At 41.6% G+C, this 5,713-nt stretch overlaps 1 non-coding gene across 1 annotated transcript; it reads right to left on the reverse strand.

Moving 5' to 3' along the window:
- Window positions 1-277: 277 nt before the first annotated feature.
- LOC112752803 (small nucleolar RNA R71) lies at window positions 278-385 on the reverse strand. Its single transcript, XR_003177218.1, has one exon. It is a non-coding gene; the product is annotated as a small nucleolar RNA R71 (small nucleolar RNA).
- Between the last annotated feature and the right edge of the window lie 5,328 nt (window positions 386-5,713).

Below are 5,713 nucleotides of genomic sequence, written 5' to 3' on the forward strand. Positions count from 1 at the left end.
GAAACCTCAGCTAGTTTCTCTGATGCAGCAGGACTGCAAGTTTCATGGACTTTCATCTGAAGATCCTTTTCAGTTCTTAACTGAATTCTTACAGATCTGTGATACTGTTAAGACTAATGGAGTAGATCCTGAAGTCTACAGGCTCATGCTTTTCCCTTTTGCTGTAAGAGACAGAGCTAGAGTGTGGTTGGACTCTCAACCCAAAGATAGCCTGAACTCTTGGGATAAGCTGGTCACGGCTTTCTTAGCCAAGTTCTTTCCTCCTCAAAAGCTGAGAAAGCTTAGAGCTGATGTTCAAACCTTCAGACAGAAAGAAGGTGAATCCCTCTATGAAGCTTGGGAAAGATACAAGCAGCTGACCAAAAAGTGTCCTTCTGACATGCTTTCAGAATGGACCATCCTGGATATATTCTATGATGGTTTATCTGAGCTATCAAAGATGTCATTGGATACTTCTGCAGGTGGATCCATTCACCTAAAGAAAACGCCTGCAGAAGCTCAAGAACTCATTGACATGGTTGCTAATAACCAGTTCATGTACACTTCTGAGAGGAATCATGTGAGTAATGGGACGCCTATGAAGAAGGGATTTCTTGAAGTTGATACTCTGAATGCTATATTGGCTCATAACAAAATATTGACTCAGCAAGTCAATATGATTTCTCAGATTCTAAATGGAATGCAAGCTGCATCCAACAGTACTCAAGAGGCTTCTTATGCAGAAGAAGCTTATGATCCTGAAAACCCTGCAATAGCAGAGGTGAATTACTTAGGTGAACCTTATGGAAACACCTATAACCCATCATGGAGAAATCATCCAAATCTCTCATGGAAGGATCAAAGGCCTCAACAAGGCTTTAATAATGGTGGAAGAAACAGGTTTAACAATAATAAACCTTTTCCATCATCCACTCAGCAACAGACAGAGAACTCTGAACAAAATACTTCTAATTTAGCAAACTTAGTTTCTGATCTATCCAAGGCCACTGTAAGTTTCATGAATGAAACAAGGTCTTCCATTAGAAATTTGGAAGCACAAGTGGGCCAGCTGAGTAAAAGGATCACTGAAATCCCTCCTAGTACTCTCCCAAGTAATACAGAAGAGAATCCAAAAGGAGAGTGCAAGGCCATTGACATAAGCACCATGGCCGAACCTGTAAGGGAAGGAGAGGACGTGAATCCCAAGGGGGAAGACCTCTTGGGACGTCCAGTGATCAATAAGGAGTTTCCCTCTTTGGAACCAAAGGAATCTGAGACTCATCTAGAGACCATAGAGATTCCATTGAACCTCCTTATGCCATTCATGAGCTCTGATGAGTATTCCTCTTCTGAAGAGAATGAGGATGTCACTGAAGAGCAAACTGCCAAGTTTCTTGGTGCAATCATGAAGTTGAATGCCAAATTATTTGGTATTGAAACTTGGGAAGATGAACGTCCCTTGTTCACCAATGAACTAAGTGATCTGGATCAACTGACATTGCCTCAGAAGAGACAGGATCCTGAAAAGTTCATAATACCTTGTACCATAGGCACCATGATCTTTAAGGCTCTGTGTGACCTTGGTTCAGGAATAAACCTCATGCCCCTCTCTGTAATAGAGAAACTGGGAATCTATGGGGTGCAAGCTGCTAAAATCTCATTAGAGATGGCAGACAATTCAAGAAAACAGGCTTATGGACAAGTAGAGGACGTGTTAGTGAAGGTTGAAGGCCTTTACATCCCTACTGATTTCATAGTCTTGGATACTGGAAAGGAAGAGGATGAATCCATCATCCTAGGAAAGCCTTTCCTAGCCACAGCAAGAGCTGTGATTGATGTGGACATAGGAGAATTGACCCTTCAATTAAATAAGGACAACCTTGTGTTTACAACTCAAGGATCTCTCTCTGCTTCCATGGAGAGGAAGCAGAAAAAGCTTCTCTCAAAGCAGAGTCAACCAAAGCCCCCACAGTCAAACTCTAAGTTTGGTGTTGGAGAGTCTCAACAATGCTCTGAACATCTGTAAGGCTCCATGAGAGCCCACTGTCAAGCTATTGACATTAAAAACGCGCTTGTTGGGAGGCAACCCAATTTTTATTTATCTAACTATATTTTTTTTCTTAGTTATATGTCTTTATAGGTTCATGATCATGAGGAGTCACAAAATAAATATAAAAATTGAAAACGGAATCAAAAACAGCAGAAGAAAAATCACACCCTGGAGGAAGCATCTGCCTGGCGTTCAACGCCAGAACAGAGCATGGTTCTGGCGCTGAACGCCCAAAATGGGCAGTATCTGGGCGCTGAACACCCAAAATGGGCAGCAGCTGGGCGCTGAATGCCAGAATTGCACCCTGGAGAGGAGCTGGCGCTGAACGCCCAGAACAAGCATGGTTCTGGCGTTCAACGCCAGAAATGGGCAACAAATGGGCGTTGAACGCCCAAAATGGGCACCAACCTGGCGCTGAACGCCCAGAGTTGTGTGCAAGGGCATTTTACATGCCTAATTTGGTGCAAGGTTGTAAATCCTTGAACACCTCAGGATCTGTGGACCCCACAGGATCATCTCAGGATCTGTGGACCCCACAGGATCACCTCAGGATCTGTGGACCCCACAGAATCCCCACCTACCTCCACTCACTTCTTCTCACCCCTCACCACTCTCTTTCACAAAATCCCATAAACACTCTTCCCCAAAACTCTTCACCAATCACCTCAATCTCTCTTCCCCATCACCTCCTCACCACTCACATCCATCCACTCATCCCCATAAACCTACCTCATAAACTCCACCTACCTTCAAAATTCAAAATCAATTTCCCACCCAAACCCACCCTAAATGGCCGAAACTCCACCCCCTCCCATCCCTATATATAACCCTCCATTCTTCCTCATTTTCACATAACACAACCCTCTCTTCTCTTCTTGGCCGAAACACAACCCCTTCTCCCTCTCCTCCATTTCTTCTTCCTCTTTATCTATTCTTTCTTCTCTTGCTCGAGGGCGAGCAAAATTCTAAGTTTGGTGTGGTAAAAGCATAAGCTTTTTATTTTTCCATTACCATTGATGACACCTAAGACCAGAGAATCCTCTAGAAAAGGAAAAGGGAAGACAAAAGCTTCCACCTCCGAGTCATGGGAGATGGAAAGGTTCATCTCCAAAGCCCATCAAGACCACTTCTATGATGTTGTGGCCAAGAAGAAGGTGATCCCCGAGGTCCCTTTCAAACTCAAAAGAAATAAGTATCCGGAGATCCGACATGAAATTCAAAGAAGAGGTTGGGAAGTTCTAACAAATCCCATCCAACAAGTCGGCATCCTAATGGTTCAAGAGTTCTATGCCAATGCATGGATCACCAAGAACCATGATCAAAGTAAGAACCCGGATCCAAAGAACTATGTTACAATGGTTCGGGGGAAATACTTAGATTTTAGTCCGGAAAATGTGAGGTTGGCGTTCAACTTGCCAAACATGGAAGAGAACGCACGCCCCTATACAAGGAGAGTCAACTTTGATCAAAGGTTGGACCAAGTCCTTATAGACATATGTGTAGAAGGAGCTCAATGGAAAATTGACTCAAAAGGCAAACCGGTTCAACTAAGAAGACTGGACCTTAAGCCTGTAGCTAGAGGATGGTTGGAGTTCATTCAATGCTCAATCATTCCCACTAGCAACCGGTCTGAAGTTACTATAGACCGGGCCATCATGATCCATAGCATCATGATTGGAGAAGAGGTGGAAGTTCATGAGATTATACGTCAAGAACTCTACAAGGTGGCTGACAAGTCCTCCACTATGGCAAGGTTAGCCTTTCCTCACCTCATTTGCCACCTATGCAATTCGGCTGGGGTTGACATAGAGGGAGATATCCTCATTAAAGAGGACAAGCCCATCACTAAGAAAAAGATGGAGCAAGCAAGAGAGCCCATTCATGGAGCTCAAGAGGCGTATGAAGCTCATCACCATGAGATCCCGGAGATGCCTCAAATGCATTTTCCTCCACAAAACTATTGGGAGCAAATCAACACCTCCCTAGGAGAATTGAGTTCCAATATGGGACAACTAAAGGTGGAACATCAAGAGCACTCCATCATCCTTCATGAAATAAGAGAAGATCAAAAAGCAATGAGGGAGGAGCAACAAAGACAAGGAAGAGACATAGAAGAGCTCAAGGACATCATTGGTTCCTCAAGAAGGAAACGCCACCATCACTAAGGTGGATTCATTCCTTGTTCTTATTTCTTCTGTTTTTCGTTTTCTATGCTATGTGCTTATCTATGTTTGTGTCTTCATTACATGATCATTAGTAGTTAGTAACTATGTCTTAAAGTTATGAATGTCCTATGAATCCATCACCTCTCTTAAATGAAAAATATTTTAATTCAAAAGAACAAGAAGTACATGAGTTTCGAATTTATCCTTGAACTTAGCTTAATTATATTGATGTGGTGACAATGCTTCTTGTTTTCTGAATGTATGCTTGAACAGTGCATATGTCTTTTGAAGTTGTTGTTTAAGAATGTTAAATATGTTGGCTCTTGAAAGAATGATGACTAGGAGACATGTTATTTGATAATCTGAAAAATCATAAAAATGATTCTTGAAGCATGAAAAAGCAGCAAAGAACAAAGCTTGCAGAAAAAAAATATATAATAAAATAGGCGAAAAAAAAATAGAAAGAAAAAGAAAAAGCAAGCAGAAAAAGCAAAAAGCCAATAACCCTTAAAACCAAAAGGCAAGGACAAATAAAAAGGATCCCAAGGCTTTGAGCATCAGTGGATAGGAGGGCCTAAAGGAATAAAATCCTGGTCTAAGCGGCTAAACCAAGCTGTCCCTAACCATGTGCTTGTGGCGTGTAGGTGTCAAGTGAAAACTTGAGACTGAGCGGTTAAAGTCAAGGTCCAAAGCGAAAAAAAAAAAAGAGTGTGCTTAAGAACCCTGGACACCTCTAATTGGGGACTTTAGCAAAGCTGAGTCACAATCTAAAAAGGTTCACCCAATTATGTGTCTGTGGCATTTATGTATCCGGTGGTAATACTGGAAAACAAAGTGCTTAGGGCCACAGCCAAGACTCATAAAGAAGCTGTGTTCAAGAATCATCATACTGAACTAGGAGAGTCAATAACACTATCTGAACTCTGAGTTCCTATAGATGCCAATCATTCTGAACCTCCATGGATAAAGTGAGATGCCAAAACTATTCAAGAGGCAAAAAGCTATAAGTCCCGCTCATTTAATTGGAGCTATGTTTCATTGATAGTTTGGAATTTATAGTATATTCTCTTCTTTTTATCCTATTTGATTTTCAGTTGCTTGGGGACAAGCAACAATTTAAGTTTGGTGTTGTGATGAGCGGATAATTTATACGCTTTTTGGCATTGTTTTTAGTATGTTTTTAGTAGAATCTAGTTACTTTTAGGGATGTTTTCATTAGTTTTTATGTTAAATTCACATTTCTGGACTTTACTATGAGTTTGTGTATTTTTCTGTGATTTCAGGTATTTTCTGGCTGAAATTGAGGGACTTGAGCAAAAATCAGATTCAGAGGTTGAAGAAGGACTGCTGATGCTGTTGGATTCTGACCTCCCTGCACTCAAAATGGATTTTCTGGAGCTACAGAACTTGAAATGGCGCACTTCTAATTGCGTTGGAAAGTAGACATCCAGGGCTTTCCAGAAATATATAATAGTCCATACTTTGCTCAAGTTTAGATGATGCAAACTGGCGTTCAACG

The sequence above is a fragment of the Arachis hypogaea genome, chromosome 15, assembly GCF_003086295.3.
Source record: "Arachis hypogaea cultivar Tifrunner chromosome 15, arahy.Tifrunner.gnm2.J5K5, whole genome shotgun sequence".
NCBI lineage: Eukaryota > Viridiplantae > Streptophyta > Magnoliopsida > Fabales > Fabaceae > Arachis > Arachis hypogaea.